This window comes from Pseudophryne corroboree, chromosome 3, assembly GCF_028390025.1.
Source record: "Pseudophryne corroboree isolate aPseCor3 chromosome 3, aPseCor3.hap2, whole genome shotgun sequence".
Lineage (NCBI taxonomy): Eukaryota > Metazoa > Chordata > Amphibia > Anura > Myobatrachidae > Pseudophryne > Pseudophryne corroboree.
The window spans coordinates 199,425,236-199,447,023 of record NC_086446.1 but is presented as its reverse complement, the minus strand read 5'-3'; the positions used below and the strand labels follow the sequence as shown (position 1 = coordinate 199,447,023).

At 37.9% G+C, this 21,788-nt stretch overlaps 1 long non-coding RNA gene across 1 annotated transcript in view; it reads left to right on the top strand.

Annotated features, from left to right (window-relative positions):
* The window catches only part of LOC135057591 (uncharacterized), a 59,618-nt gene extending 41,948 nt beyond the window's left edge, over window positions 1-17,670 (top strand). The window contains exon 3 of the long non-coding RNA XR_010244223.1: window positions 17,448-17,670. This is a non-coding gene — a long non-coding RNA (uncharacterized LOC135057591). The remainder of the gene's footprint in view (window positions 1-17,447) is intronic.
* The last annotated feature ends 4,118 nt before the right edge of the window (window positions 17,671-21,788 follow it).

The window sequence follows — 21,788 nt, the reverse complement described above, 5'->3', positions numbered from 1 at the left end:
GGCACAGATTCTAACTGAGGTCTGGAGGAGGGGCATAGAGGGAGGAGCCAGTGCACACCAGTAGTACTAAATATTTCTTAGAGTGCCCAGTCTCCTGCGGAGCCCGTCTATTCCCCATGGTCCTTACAGAGTCCCCAGCATCCACTAGGACGTTAGAGAAAAAGGAATAAAAATCCCAAAGCGATGTGGCTTAACAAAAAGATAAAGGAACTAATGGGCAAGAAAAGGCGAGCATTCAAAAAATACAAATCTGATAGGAATGTGGAGTCATTTCAGCACTATAATGATTGTAACAAAATATGCAAAAAAGAAATGTGTGGCTAAGGTAGAAACTGAAAAACTAGTAGCAAAGGAAAGCAATGCGAATCCCAATTTTTTTTTAAATATATAACAGCAACATATTAAAGAAGGAGAATAGAGGCCCTTTAAGAGACAAGTTGGGAGTCTTAATTAAAAATAATAATGACATAGCGGACAAACTAAAAGAGTTTTTTTAATGGTATTTACAAGAGAGGACCAAATGCAGAGACTAACACACAATCTCAAAAAGATAATGGCCCTCATTCCGAGTTGATCGGTCGCAAGGCGAATTTAGCAGAGTTACACACGCTAAGCCACCGCCTACTGGGAGTGAATCTTAGCTTCTTAAAATTGCGACCGATGTATTCGCAATATTGCGATTACTAACTACTTAGCAGTTTCAGAGTAGCTCCAGACTTACTCTGCCTGTGCGATCAGTTCAGTGCTTGTCGTTCCTGGTTGACGTCACAAACACACCCAGCGTTCGCCCAGGCACTCCCACCGTTTCTCCGGCCACTCCTGCGTTTTTTCCGGAAACGGTAGCGTTTTCAGCCACACGCCCCTGAAACGCCGTGTTTCCGCCCAGTAACACCCATTTCCTGTCAATCACATTACGATCGCCGGAGCGAAGAAAAAGCCGTGAGTAAAAATACTTTCTTCATAGTAAAGTTACTTGGCGCAGTCGCAGTGCGAACATTGCGCATGCGTACTAAGCGGATTTTCACTGCGATGCGATGAAAAAGAACGAGCGAACAACTCGGAATGAGGGCCAATGTTCCACTGCTAAGTGCTTATTTAAGTGACAAGGTAGTCTGTGACCGATTAAAACATTTTAAGATTAATAAGTCACCAGGTCCCAATGGAATTCACCCAAGGGTTCTTTTGGAGCTTCACTCTGAACTTGCAAGACCGCTATTTTTGATCTTTAAAGATTCAGTTATATCAGGTATGGTTCCCAAAGATTGGTGTATAACGGAAGTAGTGCCAATATTCAAACAGGGAAGTACAGCTGAACCGGGTAATTATAGACCAGTTAGTCTTACATTTATAGTGGGGAAAGTATTGGAAGGTATTCTAAGGGAAAGTATTCATAAGTTTCTTGAATCCAATAAGGTAATTAAAAGGAAGATTTGTGAAGGACATATCATGTCAATCCAACTTACTTGACTTTTATGAAACAGTAAGTGCGAACCTTGATCAGGGTAAGGAGGTGTTTGTAATCTTTTTAGACTTTGCCAAAGCTTTTGACACAGTACCACACATTCGACTTATCTATAAGCTCTAAGAAATAGGGCTAGGGAGAACAATATGCACTTGGGTCAAAAATTGGTTAGATAATAGGGAGCAGCACATTTTGGTTAATGGATAATTTTCAAATTGGACTGAAATGCTAAGTGGTGTGCCACAAGGGTCTGTACTTGGACCGCTATTGTTCAACATTTTTAATGACCTAACCGTAGGTCTACATCATTAACGACCTAACAGTAGGTCTAGAGAGCATGGTGTCAATTTTTGCAGACGATACCAAATTGTGTAAGGTTCTAAATATGGAGGGGGATTCAGAATGACTTAGTTAAACTACTGTAGAAGCATGGGCAACCAAATGGAGAATGAGCTTCAATACAGACAAGTGAAAGGTAGTGCACTGTGGTAGCAAAAACAAAAATAACACCTACATACTAAATGGGGTAATATTGGGGGATTCTGTACTGGAAAAAGACTTAGGCATTCACATAGATAGCAAACTAACCAGCAGTACCCAAAGTAGGATTGCAGCAAAGATGGCTAATAAGATATTAGCATGCATAAAACGGGGAATTAATGCAAGGAATGAGTGTGTTATACTCCCATTATATAAATCACTAGTGAGGCCACATCTTGAATACTGCATCCAATTTTGGGCACCATACTACAAAAAGGATATCCTGGAGCTAGAAAAGGTTCAGAGGCGGGCGACCGAACTAATTAAGGGCATGGAGACTATGGTGGCCAATCCCGGGATCGGCGGGATCCCGGGATTTAGGGCCAAAAATGGCCGGGATTCAATCCCGGGATTGGAAGCTCCAATTCCGCGGATTGAGGGATCAGCGTTGAGCGTTCACAGGACACTCAGATGCTGCCCGGCTTCCTTGTTCCAGCTCCCCAGTGCAGCGTGATAGGTCACACTGCACCATCAGCCGCTGCTGGGAGCCACCAGCAGCGATCAGAGTGTGTTCCCCACCCGCTAACCCCCGGTATATGGTGAGTTATGTGTGCGGGGCGGGCGGGATGGGGTGGGGCGAGGGGGCAGCCACATAGCTAAAAGCCAATCCCGGGTATCCCTGGAATCCCGGGATTGGCCATTTTTCAATCCCGATACCCGGGATTGAAAAAATGGTCCGGGATTGGCTTCCCTAATGGAGATGCTGGAATACGAGGAAAGGCTTGCAAGGCTAGGCATGTTTACACTGAAAAAGAGGAGACTAAAAGGGGACATGATTAACATCTACAAATATATAAGGCGACAATACACAGAGCTTGCGCAGGACCTGTTTGTGGTAAAATCAGCACAGAGGACACGTGGACACTCGCTTAGTTTAGAGGAGATTCCACACAAAGCGTCAAAAAGGTTTTTTTTCACAGTAAGGACAATACAGTATGTGTTTGGAATTCCCTGTCTGAGAGTTGTAATGGCAGAATGGGTTAGATAAATTCTTAATGAATAAGGATATCCAGGGTTATGGTGTGTAGTCACGCACTATATTTATGAAAAATAGAGGAATAAAGCACAATATCTGTCATCAGCATCAGACAAAATTTAGCCCAAAAATAATACTGCACAGGAGACCACAAATAAGTTGAACTCTATGGACAAATTGTCTTTTTTCAACCTTCGATAGAATGTTACTATGTTACTTCCCAAACCTATGTACCTTTTTTGTACAAACCCTAGATCTACAGTATTTCCAAGTACCTCTATACCAAATTCAACAAAATTCTTTCTCATTTTGTATGGAAAGGGGCCAGACCCAAAATATCTAGAAATGTCCTTGTCCTACCTAAAAATGAAGGAGGGGTTGCTTTTCCCGATTTCAAAAACTACCATAGGGCTTGTTTACTTAGTCAATTTATCAATTGGTTCCAATTAGATAACCCTAGAACTTGGGTGATTAAATAATGCTTATTTTTGCCCTTACCATTGATAGATCTATGGTGGTTACCAGCAGACATTTCTTCGATGCATTATGGTCTGGGCAAGGCAATATGGGTGAGTTTGCAAGCCTGGCACAAGTTTGTTGTGATGGTCTTGCTTTGCCCTTTCCAGAACTATCACTATAAACTATTGCTTCATTTATTCCTAATTTACATTTTGAGTCCTGGATATCCAAGGGTATTGTGAACCTGGGTGATATTTGTGACTCAGGGGGTCTAATTTCTTTCAGTACTTTACAGGAATCATATGAGGTATAAAAAAATGATTTCTACAAATATTTGCAGATTCACCACTGGGTCAGTAGCCAGCCTTCTTTTAATGTTGAATCTTCCTCCACTCTGAAACTGATTTGCTCCCGTCTACAAAAATTGCAAAGTAGAGTTGGTATTTCTTGGTGGTATTCTTACTTTATATTAGAAACTAAAACAGGGAAGTTATCATCTCAGATTAAGTGGGAATCTAACCTTAACAGGACCCTCTCTGATGAAGACTGGAATCATATAGCTGGTTTATGCTTTAAAATTTCTAAATGTATACCCACTCTGAAATGTACTACAAAGTGTGTCAAAGAGCTTATTTCATTCCTGAAAGAAATAACAATATTTTGCTTACCTTGTCAAAATATTGCTGGAGACAATGTGGTTGTATAGGTAATTTATATCATATTTTCTGGACCTGTCCAATGTTACAGTCTTTATGGTCCAATGTGTTTGCACTTATCAATGAGGTGCTGGTAGAAGATGTTCCTGTGGATCCTGTAGTAGCCCTTTTTCATTACCACCCAAGGTTACTATCCAATGGTGATGCCTATTTACTAGATCATATTCTAATTGCCACAAAGGCAGTTATAGCTCAATTGTGGAAGTCAACATTAATTCCTTGCCTCTCTATTATTGTTAACAAGATTCATAAGCACTATCTTTATGAAATATCTGATTGTACTTGTTCCAGTTCGACCTCGTTGCCACCCATGAAATGGGTTAAGTGGGGTGAATACATGAAAAAACAGGGATAGTCTCTCTTAGGTAGCACACCCATTGTGATGACTTCATATATTTATTTTTGTGTACATAGCATGCACCTGAAATTCTTTTCTTCTCTCTCTTCTCTTCTTTTTTCTCTCTTTTCTTGTCTCTGTGCTTCCCTCTTTCTCCTTCCTTTTGTTACAGAGGTATCCCCTTCTTTTTATTATTAGTCTGTGGTGTGGATTTCTGTGTGATTATTGCACTGCATTTGTTCCTTATTCCATTCCACATTTTATATTATTCTATGTTTTACGTGTGTCTGTTATTCTTCAACATGAGGGATATTTTTGTTATGGTATTCTAACTATGTTGTGTTGTTTACTTATACCCTTTAATATGCTCCCTTCCATTTTTTCTGTATCCTTATAAACTGAATACAAAATATAATTAAAAAAATAAATAAAACTATATTCATCCTTACTACCACCCAACCTACAAACTTATACAAAGGGAAACTGAGCAAAGCTTAATATATGTATGCAAACCAATTCTTTAAAAAAAGAACATGACCTAAATTAGGGCCTAATTCAGACCTGATCATAGCAGCAAATTTGTTATCAGATGGGAAATAAACATGTGCACTTCAGGGGGGCAGAAATAACATGTTCAGAGAGAGTTAGATTTGGGTGGGGTGTGTTCAAACTTAAATCTAAATTGCAGTGTAAAAATAAAGCAGCCAGTATTTACCCTGTACAGAAACAATATAACCCACTCACATCTTACTCTCTCTGCACATGTTATATCTGCCTCAACTGCAGTGCACATGGTTTTACCCATCTGCTAACAAATTTGCTGCTACGATCAGGTCTGAATTAGGCCCCTAATGTGGCTTGAAATTAAAGAAAATTATTCTATTGGCTGGACCCAGAACTATCTCAAGTGGGCTTCAAATGCCATAACAATGAGCACTAGCTGACAGCATCCATTCTTCCTTTGTTTATATCCATAATCCACCTCACCCCAGAATTAAGCTTCCAATACTCCACGTGGAAGAATTTTATTTCTGAGGGTTACCTTTCCCTGGGCACTCCATGGTAAAGATTTACTAAAGCCCAATTTTAATCAATTTAAAACCAATGAAAATCAAGGGCAAAGCACATATTTATTATAATTTAAAAATTAATATAAAAATGATCCTTTAACAAATGTGTATTTCAACCACTGAATAACAAAATTCATTTATATCGATTTAAAATCAGACAAAAGTTACTTTTAGTAAATTTTCCCCTATGTGTGAATTCTAGTAGATAAATTAAGTGTGAATTTTAGTCGATAAATTAAGATTAAAAATGGTGTAATGGTTTAAATTAAATTTACCATTACCTTTGAATGCACCATAAACCCACTCAGGGTTACTAAGCCCTGAAAGGCATGGAATTTAAATGGCCCTTCATTCTGCTTTACAAACTTTTACATTAAAGGGACAGTTTAGTGTGAAGTTTGATTCAGCCTTACTGGTATAATCCTTGTTTGCATCAGTTGCAGCCATATACTGTTTCCTGCATTTAATGCTTGCAGAAAAATGCAGGCCAACCAGTAAAAACAATACAGTACCTTTGCATCTTTCCAAAAATCAGATTATTTCCATACCATTATTCTTACAAAGTTTAGAATGCTTTAGTATGTTTAGGTATGTGTAGACTTATTTTCAAGGTGGGTCAAAGGATATACTCTTGCTAGTTCAACAGCATCAATTACTAGTAAGAATCTCATACAGGAACTTGTTTGTAGGTATATTAAACCTTATGTAATATCATCTGACAAGTCACACATTTTATTGGACTAGTTTTTATAAAGATATGTCAATTTCTCAGAATAAAACAACAGCTGCGTACACCATATCGTCCACAATCTAGTGTGAAGATCAAATGTTACAATGGGTCAATTGAGAATAATCTATCTAAAATATGTAGATAAAATATTCTGCAGTAGCCAAAGCTTTGCCATTAGTACTGCATTATACCAGAATAACCCCCAGAGGAGATTTAAATATTCTCCCTATGAGATACCATTAGGATAGCTATGCAATGTCAAAATTGCAACCTCAAATGAATGCAGTACTGGTACACAACCAATAGTTATGGAAGGTGCTTGGTACAATCAACATCCTGGTGATAAGATAATGGTCCATAATTTAATGATAACATGTTTACTGATGGAATGGTTGGAATAACCCTATCATTTATTACTGACAACTCCATCTGCTGTTAAAATAAAGGAAAACATGTCATGTGTTCATACTATACATTGTATAAAATTTGAGAAAGCACAATTGGAGGACATTCATCCAGATACAGCAACTACACTTAGACACCTCTTGGGCCACTTACTATTAAAGTGAGAAGATTGACCAATCATAATAAAACTGTGAAGATCATCATGAACAGAAATATGATGTTGAACTCGAAGCCAGATTTGGGACTTTAGGATTACATTGTTGAATGAGGTATTCAGATAATCATGACATTTGTGCTAACTGAAAATGTAATTATTTTAATGACTAAGAATGATATTATGAATTATATACTTACATATCTGAGAAATACATATGAGTCCTCATACATCTAGCCTCAATATGCCTCATAGTGGGAGATGCCTGGTATGAGTGACCTGAAAGGTCCTGTGTGATTTCATTAGTATTGGGCATCTCTTTTTTTTCCAAAAAATGCATCTTCTTTGTATCACCATGCAAATAAGATGAACAAGCACACTTTGCTTATTGAAATGATATGAGGCATGCCTATATTCTCTGTGCATCTGCAGCTGTAACTGTAATGTACCATTTTGAATGTAGGTACAGCCACAGTCATGCACAGAATATAAGCATACCATACTTATTCAGCATAAGCTGCTTGTGCATCCTATTTGCATAATTTTGTAAACAAGATGCATTTTAAAGGAATAGGGTGCATGTAATGATGCTTGGTGCTACTAAAACTAGCCATGGCATGGCGAGACTATAAGGGCTGTTTAATGTTCAGGGAGGCTAAATGTAAGTGGACACATCTATATGAGCTAAATGGTAAGCAAGTAAAAATGTGTAACATTTTACAAAGGCCAGATCATAAAAATGATATGACAAGTAATTCAATGATAGAAATGCATAGTCAGATTGTAAAAGCTCTTACATGTAAATGTTAGATTGGTACATACTTAACTTGAGTGTAGAGGCAGGCATTCCAATTCTATGCACTTTATCAACACTATAGATATTATACAGAGAATGTTCTTACCATAAGAAATCAGATGGGAATCAGAACTGCCTAACAAGTTACTGGAAATGCAGTCTGTAGTGGATTTCCCCAATCTTAATGTATCATCAGCTAGTTTAATTTATGCCCCTGGCTTGCAAATAACAGTTGCTTTTGCATCTGTTGTTATACTTCCATATCATGAGTGCTTGTGAGCACACAGCTTTCTATATGAAAGGCTGCATGCTATAGGTGAATATGTAATGCAGGGATATTACCTTAATGGGTATTATTAAAAAAATCTGGATTTTCAACACTATAAGTCTGTGCACTTTTGTGATCTATTGTTACTTGGACTTTACCAACAATTCCTTAAATATTTATCTGCCTGTATCATATATTTCTTATCATATGGCATCCCCAGCATCACCGTTAGATATTTAGGCATCCATATTGAATTATTCACATTCTGTTTTTTCTGTCAAACTACTCTCTAACTTTTTTGGTCTCTCTAAGTAATTTAACTCTTTCAGCAATTGTTATGATCTTATTTTCTCAAGATCAGTTTCAGATTTCATTACTACTATCCTATATTAGACCAAAACCTTTGCATCTACCATCTCAATTTTATTATAAGCCTAATACCAGCAGCAAACTCTATTTAAATATTCAATAAATTTCCAATTCTTTGCAACAAATTCTCCTTTTATCCGTCTGTATCAATTCCACATTTTAATCAAACTATAGCAATGGCCATTGATCAAATGGCTTCCGCTAACTTTCCTCACTGTTTTGAACACAACTCAATTGTAGTATGCAAAAAAATGCATTGATATCAGAAACTCTTGATAATGTAGATTGTCATCGGTGGTCACTGTAATTTTAATGACTCCTCAAAAATACTGATAAAGTATCTATCACTCCTCTTAAAATCTATGTATATGGTGAAATATATATATATATATATATATATATAATGGTTTAAGTTTTCTAAGGTTGAGCATTAAACTCCACAAATAAAGTAGCAGGAGTAGTAGCATAGTAGCAGCAGCAGTATGTACTATTCTCTGGTCACTCTACACCTTTAAAAATCAGTCAATACCTGTCTCATGTGCTCATGCCATCCTTAACTAACATAAGTATTTACTCCCCCTTCAGGTATCTTACAATTATTACTCAATTGCATATATTGATTAGTGCTATTCTCAAAAAAAGGACACAAACTTTGCAGACTGTATCCCAACTTTTATGCCCTCCTAGATTCTTTAAAGATTCATTTATATACTCCTTTCTTTTCATATCTTCACACAGTCTAATGGGACCTCTGCAGCCAGGGTTTCATTCCCAAAATTTTCATGAAACTAAACATTTATTCTGCTTAATATCTACTTCTCTCATGCATGCTCTTTATAATCTTCCATTCTCGATTACTGGTATGGATCTAACTGGTAATACTATAGTAAGTCTCTAGAAACAGTATCAACTGCATCACTTATAACAGCTGCTTTAACTTAAAGCCAGAAGTGTTTATTGATACCTGAGGTCTACCATTAATTCTACATTTGGTAGTAATGTCTTAGCAAATGTTAGTGTGGTAACTAAAGTATATATTTTACAAAACACACACCCATCAGGTTTAATACCAAAACAATACAAAGAACCAATGACATGGTTCAATGCAAAAATAATGTATGAGAAGAAAAGTAAAATCATGCAGCAGTATAAGAAATCAACAACTACTGGTACCACCAATGTGAAACAACTAAAATAGCAAAATAAATAATTGATATAAACTGAAACTTAACTAAATACAAGTTCTGAAAAAGTATTATCCAAAAAATTACATTTTCTTGACAAGCAAGTCAAGAATGTGGACGAGGAAAAAGCTGAAGTCAAATACCAGGAATTAGCAGGGAACCAATATGGAGCAGAGCTAAAACTTACTGATATGGAAGATATCACTGGCACACTGTGACAGACTGGAGTATGAAGGATCCATTGGGGTCCGCAGTTGAAGCGGACAACATTTAAAGAGCATGGCCATGACAGGGGGATTTGGACAACTATTAGAGAGGACATAATTAGCCTGCAAAGAACAGGGCCTCTTTATAAAGGAGGGGGCATGGGTGTATCAGAACAGCCCACTTTTATTGGCAGAAAGGCAAATTTTAATGTAGTTTCCTAAGAAACAAACCTAGCACCCAAATAAATCCATGATCCTACTTCACCAAATCACTCACTATCTAGTAGAGTAACAATGCATAATTTGAGTGCAAAATCTGGAACCTGAATCCTAGAGATGGGGCCACAGGCCATGGTGCCCAGTGAAGATTTCTCCTGTACACTAGTGGGCCAGTCCATCCCTGCTGCATAAGTAAAATGGCAAGGTGGCTATTTAAGGCTGTGTACAAAATTAATCACTTTAGGCAAACTTTCAAAACTCGTCTTCTTCCTTCTTAACCCCCAATCTGCTACACAGTTCACTCCAACTTCATTGTATATTCCAAAGCCCTCTGACTCCTAAATGAAACATATGGCTCCACTAAGTTCATTTTACCCCTAGTATCAATATCCAATACAGATGTCATATAATGCATTTAACTTTATACTGTATATCAGCCTTCAATGTACTTATCAGTTGAAAGCAGGGCAACCTTTGTCATTTAACACTCAGCCTTGTTTTATTGCTGTATTTTCCCACAATTGCAATGTGCCATAGAGTATTCTGGCACTATAAATAAATGTTAATAGCAGTTAATAAAACTGGGAAAGCATGTTATTTGCTTGTCAAACAATTGTAGCACTTGCATTTATGTGCAACGTGTTACATTAGTGCAGGGCTACATTTATTGGCTAAACTAGGGGAGCATAGAAGGTAAATGGCATAGTGTTAACTGATCATAACAGCTCATCACACTGAACATATTGCAAATATTCCACCACAGTTTAGTTCGGTAAAGGCGGTTGCAAATGTGTTACAGTATAATGTGCATTACATCTACATAAATAGGCACCTTAATATGTCATATTTTGTTGTAGCACAATTGTAGTTATAAAAGCAACATTATACAATAGTGTAACAGTGAAAATTATATTTGTTAAAAAGAAAACAAAATATTCACTTAGAAAATATGAGATCTACTCTCACAGAAGTCATTCAAAACCTTGAAGTGTTGTTTCATGTCATATATTAGCATTATAGTTGTAATATTCATTTGACATTAAAAAAATCTGAAACAATTCATCTGATATTTTCTTTTTGTGTGCATTTAGAGTCAGCTACTATTCTTTAGTTTGATTAGGCTAAAGTCAATTTAATGTGTAGCAATACATTATTTCAGTTACTGGGTTTGTGATATAGATCTGTGCCTTCTTACTGTCACTCTTAATAATGTTTACACCTAGAAAATTGATTTGAGTTTTCTCCACCTTGAGAGAAAATTTCACATATGGGTGTTATGATTTGACTTCTATTATTATAGTCACAAGATATTCTAGTTTAGATATCCAATGAAAAACTAAATCATACACTATATCTACTATAAAGAAACACTGAACATACTAAATTCTGTATGAAAAAAAAGTAATTCACAAAACCTGAGATATCAGATGTGTATATTGTTAACACAAAGTCAGTAAAAAGAAAAACATGCTGAATAGTTACATTTGTCAGGTTTATGCTATATTGTAGAGCTTTTGAATATCCACAAACTAATCTGTTTGTATACAAAAGGGGTGGGTTCAGCCTATACTATTTACTCAAAGGTGTAAATCAGAGTTACTGTACATGCAAAGCAGCCACTAATGAAGACTCATTGCATACTTGCATTACCTACATGAATTACGATGGATAGAAAACAGTTTTGCTTCCTTATTGCCACCTTAATACTACCAAATCCTTGATCATTCAACAATCATGTCTCCTATTACTATCAGAACCCTAATTTTTTTCTTCTTTCATGTCCACAGTCATGAAGTCCTAGTTTCCCCCTACAGCAAACTGCTAGTACTCACTGATAAATCCATACATCACATTAATATTGTACCTACTTGAATTCTACCACTCTCTCTTATCTAAACTAACCACCTTATCCTGGTGCATCACAAAAACTACCAGCATTGTTACCTTTAACTTTGGTATACTTTTTACATACATTAAAATGTACCACATGAAGAACCAAGAAAGACTTACCCCAATGGAAAATGATACCAAGAACCTGGTAAGTTATATACTTCATTTCTTTTGTTTCTGTTATGTTTTTTCCATTGCTTTTTCAACACTGAATAATCTACAAAACTAACTGCACTACTGGTTTATTAATTTTGTTTGTAGAAACACATGTGTAGCACTACTATTCTTGTTTAGTTATGCTGAAAGTATTTCTCAGTGTGAAGGCCAGGGCATAATGCCCTATCATTAATAATGTTTTAACTATTGTTTATTTGGAACTGTGTATATAGATACATTTGTTAATGTAAATTTAATCCAAGAAGGCAGTAGATGAGTTCTTAATAAAATATATGTTCTTTGATTGGGTGAGCCTTCTGAAATGGAACTGTAGGACTACAGTATAATGGTACATAATGGTGTTTTGCAGCATTTGATTTGAATAACTAAATACAATACATTGCAACCATATATAGATGCAAAAGGTACTGAAAGGAATAGAAGGAAAGATTTATTGCTATAATTTGACTCACTACCTCTGCTTTCTGTCAATGTACCTGAGCAGTGGAAGAAAGATGAGAGGGCAGGGAAGCTGGTATACTGTTGGTTTAAGACATTTCTGCTAATTTTGAAAAAAAAAATACTATAAAAAACATAAATGTCATATAGGCAGTGCAGGGTTTCAGTAGCACTTACCCTTGCAAAGAAAGGAGTATGTAGAAGTGGTGGTTATAGCTGGAAGTCAGAGAGCTGGATTCACTTGCTAAAGGTCTTGTTAATGCTGTAAAAAGATCCAGAATAAAAGTGATTATGTCCATTTTTCCCTGGTCACAAATAAGCCTAGATATAACTCCTCTATTGTGGCAAATGTGAATGCTGAGCAACCAAATGGAGTCAATGTTTTGTTTATGGATGCCTGTTTCAAACAGTACATCTAAGTAATGGGTTAACACGGAGTTTCTAAAACTCCATCAGTACAGTCCTGAGTTTAAGAATATTAATGCTTGTGTCCAGATGGTTAAACTAAATTGACTGAGATACTAATTAAGTGACCTGTGCTGAAGCATGGATAGCCTTAAAATATGGATTGTAATGGCAGAGTTTGGGATGCTCTGGGTTAACCAATCCAGCAGTTTGTCCTGTGACTCACAATGTTATCATACAATTAAGTTTAAGCATCAGTTATGATAAAGGACATTGTAATAAATGTTTAATATATCAGTAACATTATAGTACTGTAAATGCCACAGATTGTATAAATGAGTATTGATTGCAGTTAGTGACAGCTGGTGGAAATTCCGTATTGCAGTATTCCACACTATTCATAGGTAAGTCAAATTTTCAATAGTTAATGCTAAATAGTAAGATGAAAGAATGGTGACCTGAAAGTCCAGTAATTATATCATACATATAAGCCATGAAAGACTATAAAGCACTAGAGACTTTTATGGATCAGGAGCAGACCTATACCTTGTGATTGGCAGTATTAACAGTCATCATGTGTAACATCAGTGCTGCATGATCACATTAGCCATAGCAGGAGTAGTAAATGCTGCAATGATTGTTAAAGAAGATTAGTAATGTTGAGGAAAGGGAACATGCTGTTAGAACAGTGTGACATCTAGTAACGAGTGCCAGCCACAACTCAATTCTTGAAAGTAATGGCTACTGATAAGGGGACTGTAGTTACTGAAAGTTATGATAAATTAATGTTAGATGGGAATAGCGACATGCCTAAGATGAAGCATGATTTTGTAGAGGAATCATGTTGTTTTTAGAGAGTGTAGACAAACTGTTAGGATGACCAGCTGTATATCCCCAACCTTAGCCAATAGTGAGTAATAAGATGATATAATAATAGTAATAATAGTAGTAATAATAATAATAATAATAATAATAATAATAATTATTATTATTATTATTATTATTATTATTTGATAAAAGTAGTAATAATAACGTTGTAGAACAAACTATAAAATTAAGTATGGAGACTACATTATGTCCACGAATAGATAAATGTTGACATAATATACCAATAAGTAGTAATAGATCCATACATCAGCTGGAACATGTAAGTCAAAGAAAGTGCAAAACTGATGTTAGAAAGAAAAAGTTCCAATCTGACCAATTGAGAAGATGATGTGACCTGCATGAGTATTACCATTAAGAGATGATTTCAGTACATCAGTAGTCCTGGTGAAAGTTTCTCAGGGAGAACATTTAAATACAAAGAAAAACTAAAAATTTCATAAAACACTATACTGTAGTTCTGATAAGTTGTTATATTAGCAAAATGTACAAGTATTTTTATAATCAGGGGACTAAGACCATTATTATACATCACTGGACATATTTATGACTTGCTGAAGCCATATAATTACTTATTACTCAAACTGAATGTCAAAAGAGGATGATCGGTGATACAGTACAGTATCTATGCAAAGGTGAATTTATGACCAATCTAACAAGTTTATTGTTGGGATTCTGCAAGGTTTAGGTGAATCAAAATGTGATATCTAATAATTATATTTTAAAAGAAAGTTTGTACAAGGTAGGTGAAAGCTTTATTAGCACATGACTGCCCTCCCTTCAGTTACATCAGATAAGTGGGGGCTGAGGAAAAAAGGAAGGTTTACAATCTGCACTAACATGAGACAGGGATCAATTGCAAAATGAGAAAATGTTCTTATTTCTATCTGTTCCCCCAGCTAGCAGAAGATAAAAACTGTGTGTTATATTTCTGAAACATTTCTTTTTTTGTTTGACTTGCTACAGTATAAATGTAGTATTTATTGAATGCCTGGCCAACCTGTGGCTCTCCAGCTGTTGGGAAAGCTACACATCTCACCATGCCCTGCTATTGTTTTAGCATTCCCTAATAGTAAAAATGTCTCAGGGCATGATGGCATTTTGTACTTTCACAAAATCTGGAGAGCCACAGGTTGGCCATGACTGCAATATTGTTATTGACAACTTTGTATTATGATTTTTGGAACTTCTGCAAGCATTTTAATATTTTTTGGAAATAAACTGTTTATTAGTCTGTTCATATATGCTCTGCATCTATGGCCTTTGATTGAGCTTTTGAATGCTCAGGCTATTCTAAAACTTTTATTGTTATGGTAAGAAGTATTGTGAGACTATTAAATTAGTGCTATTTGGTGTCACAGAGATGGTATTATTGTAACAAGGGCATTTGGAGACCTGTGTCCATGATTCCACAGATGGTGGCAAGCTACATGGTGATTCAGATACTTATCTAGTGAGTGTGAACAACAAGGGGATAATACATTATTTTGATTGCAGAAGCAATTATATGTCCCACCTTCCATATATCAGAATTTAGGATCTATGTGATATTGGTCCTGACTATCTGTATTTGTTATTGATTTCTAGTGTATAATAAATGTGAGTTTTATTGATATATGAAGTACAGAATTTACGGTTAGTCAGTAGGACTTGTCAGAATATATTTTCCTAAAAAAAAGACATACTGCTACTTTTTACATTTTCTTTGACAATCAGGCATTTTTAACCCCACAAATCCTACATGTGCCTCTAGATACAACTAAATGTCAAGTACAGCAAATATAAACATTTCTGCCGGGAGGTATTTAGTATGTATACAAGTTCAGAAAGCTAAATCAATATATCTAATTTCAAAAAGTCCTATAAAACAGTTGAGTGGCTATTTCTTGCACACAGTACAAATCAATACACTACATATAAAGAAGCAGATTCTGAGTGGCATGCAAATTGCTTGTAAATGCATGCAACAATGGAAGTCTGATTTACTACCTAATGCTATTGTGGGAATCTGCAAATTAATGCAGTGGTTTGCAATGATGTACCTTGGTTTAACGTAAACTGATGAAACTTTCATCATTAATATCTATACTTCCATTCCACATACGCAAGACTCAGTAATTCCCAGAGCTTTATATACATTTGGAGCCACGCTAATCGTGGCTACGTCTGTGCCTAGTCACACCCGGCGAGGTGGACCGCCAGGAGCGAACGGGGTGCACGTGCGTCGTAGATACACATGCGCCCCTTTCAATGTGAAAGAGAGTGTCTTAGCATGCCTGGTGGCAGGCCAAGGCACAGGCACACCTAGGCACGCCACTTGCCCCTGCCTGCGATGTACGCTCAATGAGTGTGGCTCCATCTGTACACATCTACGATACTCCCATGACACTCCCATAAATCAGGGAGGTTACATGCAATTTCACTGTCATAATCCAGATCCATCCCCAAAATGCTCTATTAGAATAGAGCTAGGGGTGGCACTCCAGAATGAAAACACAACTTTTCCAGGTGCCCTCTCAACTATTATATCAATATATTAAAGGTGCAACACTCAGGTCACAGAAAACCATAAATCTCCAGGCAGGATTAATTTGAAGACCCAGATTATTATAACCTTAACTCTGGACAGTCTACCTCAGGACTTCTGGGTTAGTTCTCAAATACAGGAGACAGAAAAAGATACAAGAATATATTTATTAGAGCTTTACTTAATAGAAGTACTTTAAATCAGCTATATAATAGACACATTTAGATTCATTTGAAATTAAAACCAGACAAAAAGATTCCAATAAACATCAGTTTACTGTTAGACTATGGACTCTCCCACACGGTCTATGATTGATGTCCAGATGTGATATACTTATACAGGGCCACAGACAATTGATATAGTTTCTGTATAGCAGACTCACAAATTCTGCAATTCCACAATTGTAGAATAAACCAGGAATTGCATACTAGTCTGCAATCCCAAGAATAGCTTGTAATCCAGTAGCCACAATACTCCCAAGCACAGTCATCAGCACACTGGAACACACTGAGACCAGTAGCTTGCAGAAGAAAACACACACCACGGAGTTCTCTTGCATCTTTCATTTAAATAGGGTTCAAATATCCACCACTAAAACCTCTCCAGAGGGTTATCTTAGAAAAAGCTCTTCCATGATTTGAAGAGTTTAATGAGGGTCTGCAAAAGAGATGAGTCATGATGAGATCCCCCTGCTGTTTTCATTCCTCAGTTTCTGACTCAGTTTTAAGGGAGACAATGGGATCTTGAAGTAATTAATCGTCTAGTGATAGTGGATGATAGCCAATCACTACCATTTTAAGCCCTTATAGTTATTTGTGACATCAGAGCTGTTGCCAGCTTCCTGTTCTGAGTGTTTCTGCAGGAAGTGAATGGCCCAGAATAAAACAACACATCTGGCCCTGTTTAAAAACAATAGCTGACTGCTCAAATCTGTACTAGCACATTGTTAGAATGGGCCTTTGACAGTTCATTCTGTCACAATTAATATCAAACATTTCAGTATTTTTTTTACCTTCTTAAGAGAACGCATACACAGTATTATCTGAAAATTCTACTAACATAGAAGTTTGTGGTGCTGAAAATGAAAGAAGGTTTTGTTGAAGTTATATTTATTTTCATTAAATAACAGTCAGTCGCAGAATAACTCCTGCACATGTGCACAATACTGGTAATCTATACTCTGCTGCATGTAAAATAACTCAAACCACATCTGAATTATCCCCACTGTTTTAAGGAATGTTTCATGGAAACCCAACTACCCAGACCCCAGATGAGAAAGAGGATTAGGCAATGCTGTAAACTACATTAGTTTCAAGACCAATATAGTCGTGGCAGTGGTGGAGTATGCAGGAGAATCAGAGAAAACTGATGGCCCATCTGATAAGGAGCTACCACTGGGAAAGATGCTGGAGTCTTTCCATGATCTTACTGAAGGCAAATAAATGTGTAATACAGTGTTCTCTTCTTGTCTGATATCTGTTATTCCTTATTTTTAGTAATTTAGATGAGTCCATGTTATACACTTTCAAAGAAGGCAAACATTACAAAATGATAAAAGTGTAAAATAACATTATAAAAACATTTTTTTTTATTAATATATTTTGGTGCAAAAAAATGTTGAATTTAAGAGAGCAATATTATTTATTATTTCTATTAAAGGATTAACATTAATTAATTGTTAATTGGCATTAAAAATGTATTTATGATGGGAACAACTTGTATTATTTTACAAATGGTGCCCACATCCTAAAATACTAAATTTTGGCCTGGTCAATACAAATTAATAATTAACTAATATTGCTCTTTTATTGTAATTAATAAATATAATTACTCTTGCTCTCCTAACTAAATGAAACACTAAAGCACCAAATATATTAAGAAAGTGATATTGCATCCAAAAGAGTATGTATTCATTTTATTTTCCTCCTTATTCAATACATGATTGCCATTATTGGGAGTTCTCTGCTTCTTATCAGATAGCTCAAAAAGATTTCTGAGTGCTTGACTCTGAGTTAGAAACAGCAGTATCTGTGTCTGCATAATTTGTTTTAGTCAAGTATATAACGTTTGCCAATGCCACTAGAAAGCCATTCCCTGGTATACATCCATGTGTCCAAATGTGTAAGGTCTAAGATGCCAACTTTCAGTGTCTGCTGAAACTTGCACTATGGTATATCCATCTGAATATGCCCTACTATATGAATAATTCTGCATCTATGAGTGCAACCACTTTCTACAACACACTCGTAGAACAATTAGCTACAATGGGCCAAATGTAATAGGGTACAAGTCAATTTTCAGGATCAAACTCGCAACTACTTACACAATATTAAGGTGTGAGTTTGTCACGCATCTCACAAATGTAATAGCCCATGAATTAGAAAGTTCAAGGCTATTAAAAATGTGAGTCTTAGAGAGTTTTTTTGTGGGTATACTCGCACCTTGTAATGTGAGTTTCACTACAAAGTACGAGTTTGACAGAAGCATGCACAGACCAGAAAGACCTGTGTATGCTTCTTTGTGCAAAAGTAAGAAAAAAAAATCAATATGCAGCCCCCTTCCAAACGCATAACCAGCCCTGGCTCTTTCAGCAGGCCTTGGTTCAAAACATTCATGGAAATATATGTGTGGGGTTTCTTTAATTTTAAAAACCAGCACCAGGCTCATGGACTGGTCCTGGTTCTATAAAAATAAGGAAGCAAAATAAGTAGGGGTCACCTGTATGTTTAGAACCAGTGCTGGGCTCCATTAGCAGGAGTGGGGGGTAGGGGGCAATACCACAGCCAAAAAACACACTTTATGGGTTCCTGTGGCCAAAGCAGGCTGTGGGTGTCAAGTTGATTGTCCATTTGTTTAAGTGTATAAATAATATTTTTTTAACAGGAGGACTACAAGTTCCAGCAAGCCACACCCACATACTGTTACTTGGAGAACCACAAGTACCAATGTGCAGGACATAAAGGGCCCACTGGTACCTATAGTCCCCCTTTAAAATAGAAATTTTAATAAAAACAGGACACACACCATAGCAGTAAAGCTTTAATACTTGGGGTATGTGGTCCACTTGTCCATGTAGATTCCGCTAGATGGGAGGGGGAAAAAAATCTATATTCACCTATCCCTAGTAAAGATCGGGTTATCTTGCCCAGTAGGCATACAAGGGTTGAAAAAAATCAAACCGAATCACCCATTCCATGCAGGACAAGATAAGCTCTATGGGGGTCATTCCGAGATGATCATAGCTGTGCTAAATTTAGCACAGCTACGATCCTTCACACTGACATGCGGGGGGGGGGCCCAACACAGGGCTAGTCCACCCCGCATGTCAGTCCGCCCCCCTACAGAAGTGCAAAGGCATCACACAGCGGCGATGCCTTTGCACTTCCAGAGTAGCTCCCAATTAGCACAGCTTTAGCGTGCTGGCCCGGGAGCTACGCGTCACACCCTGTCCCGCAGCAGCTGCATGTGATGTCAAGCAGCCGCCATGCACTGCCCCCCCAACGGTCTGGCCATTCCTGCGTTGGCAGGACCGTTCCCCCTTGATGGTGGCTTAACGCCGCCGTCCAGCCCCCTCCTGCCCAGCGACCGTCTCTGTCTCAGAGGTTATCGCTAGGCAACAACGGCTGCCATGCGCCGGCGCACTGTGGTGCCGGCGCATGCGCACTTCCGACCCAATCACTACGCTGCGAGAAACTGCAGCGAGCGATTGGGTCGGAATGACACCCTATGTGTATAAAAATAGGACTCCTTTAGGCAAATGCTGGGACATACGTTAGTGCTGTCATTAGGAGAGTAACCAGCCAATCAGCAGCTACTTCCTTAGGATTGGCTGAATGACAGTCTGCCTGCTCACACCCAATAAACAGCAGCCCCAGGTTCTCTCAGCCAATGAACGCTTACCCTATTCACTATAAGGGTGGGAATCAATAGGTTGACTGCCAAAACCTTCTACCAAACTCGCACCTTCTTACAACTTGCAACATTATCTGAGTTGTATGTTTTCCATGCAGCCATTCAAGCAGTGGATTTGCGAATAACATGCAAGTTTGTATGTTCTCGCAGCCTATTACATGTCCAAGATCTACAAAAGTGTAAATTTAGCGCTAAACTCTCACTTATTTAGAACTCCACCCTATTACATTTAGCCCAATATCTCTGCGCGCCTTTTTAGACACCCCCCGTTACCTCCCAGTCACTGTCCAGGAACAGCCCATACATTTCTGCTACAGTGTGTCAAAATTTGTATTGTGACTCTGTATTACCAAAATCAGGTAGCATGCACAGAATCACTCAGATGCATTCCTAAATGAAAAATATTGCTCCACTGTGTTCAACTTTTGTCCTTTTATTTGGTGGGTTATTTGGACAATTTTATTGGCAATTTTCAAAACCACTGTATCTATATATTATTTTTATTAATGAAAACTTGTGAGAGCAATGTGTCTAAACATTCCTATTATTTTCATGGAGTAAATCCAGTGATTTCAAGATTGTAAAAAAAAAGTAAGTTTTTGGGGGCGTTGCCTTACAGCCTAAGCAGCCAGATGTGTTCTCTGTGAGCTCCTGCAAACCCTCTTTATATTAGGGTTTTTGTTAGCGATATCCCTGACTTACCTGAGGTCTCCCCCCTTCCTGTTTGCCCCAGCGGACCCTTTCCTACAACACTGATTACCCCCTGCTACTCCTGCAGTAGACTGAGGAGGTACGCGCATTGCGGCCCAGTCTGCCTCCTGAGCTGGGGTGTGGAGTATGCACTGTGGCCGTCCCAGACCTCCAGAACTACTGCTTTGCCTACACTTCCCACCGGAGAACCCTCGCTGGACAGCCGCGGCTCTCCCCAACCCCGCAGTACCTGTGCCTTTCTGAAGAGAGATGGGTGTCCCGACCCAGCGGCTTAAGGGCATGTCTGAGTGGGCACTCCCAGCAATGGACATTGTGACTCCTGGCCCGCGCATCTTTCCAGCTGGTCGGCCTCTCCTCACCTGTGAGCTCTGTCCGCCTGATACCTGGTGCAGCTGCTAGATATGCACCTCCCACCCTCTGCACTGCAAACTGACTGTGTCTTGGAAAGCAGGGTGGTGGCACTGGAGTACCTCAGTCCAGGAGAGCCTGCCACAGATGGAAACTGCCAGTGGTCATCATTTTGTGAGAGGAGGTGAAAATCGCAGCACTGCTGCAAGCCTTCCTCTAAGCTATAACCAGGCACCTCTCCCCCTTGTTTCCACTCTTCTCCTCTAGCATCACACCACTCTCTCTCCCACCCCTTCACAGAGGACCACTTGCCTCCAAATCTGGGGCCTTTACAAGGGGATATAGCTGCATATGGTCTCCTCACATGCCAACACTGCCACCTGGTTGTTATATTAAGTAACTGAGGGGAATATCACCCCAATTATACCATTATCTACATTACTCATTGTCCACAACAGGTGGTAGACACTTCCTAGGTGGATATTTACACCATCACAGTTACCAAGTGTACTGTCTGGTGAATACTCCTGCCCTTCTCTAACTGTTGTTGATGTCAATGTTTGCGGGTGCTATCATGCTTTTGGTACATCTACTTTACATGTGA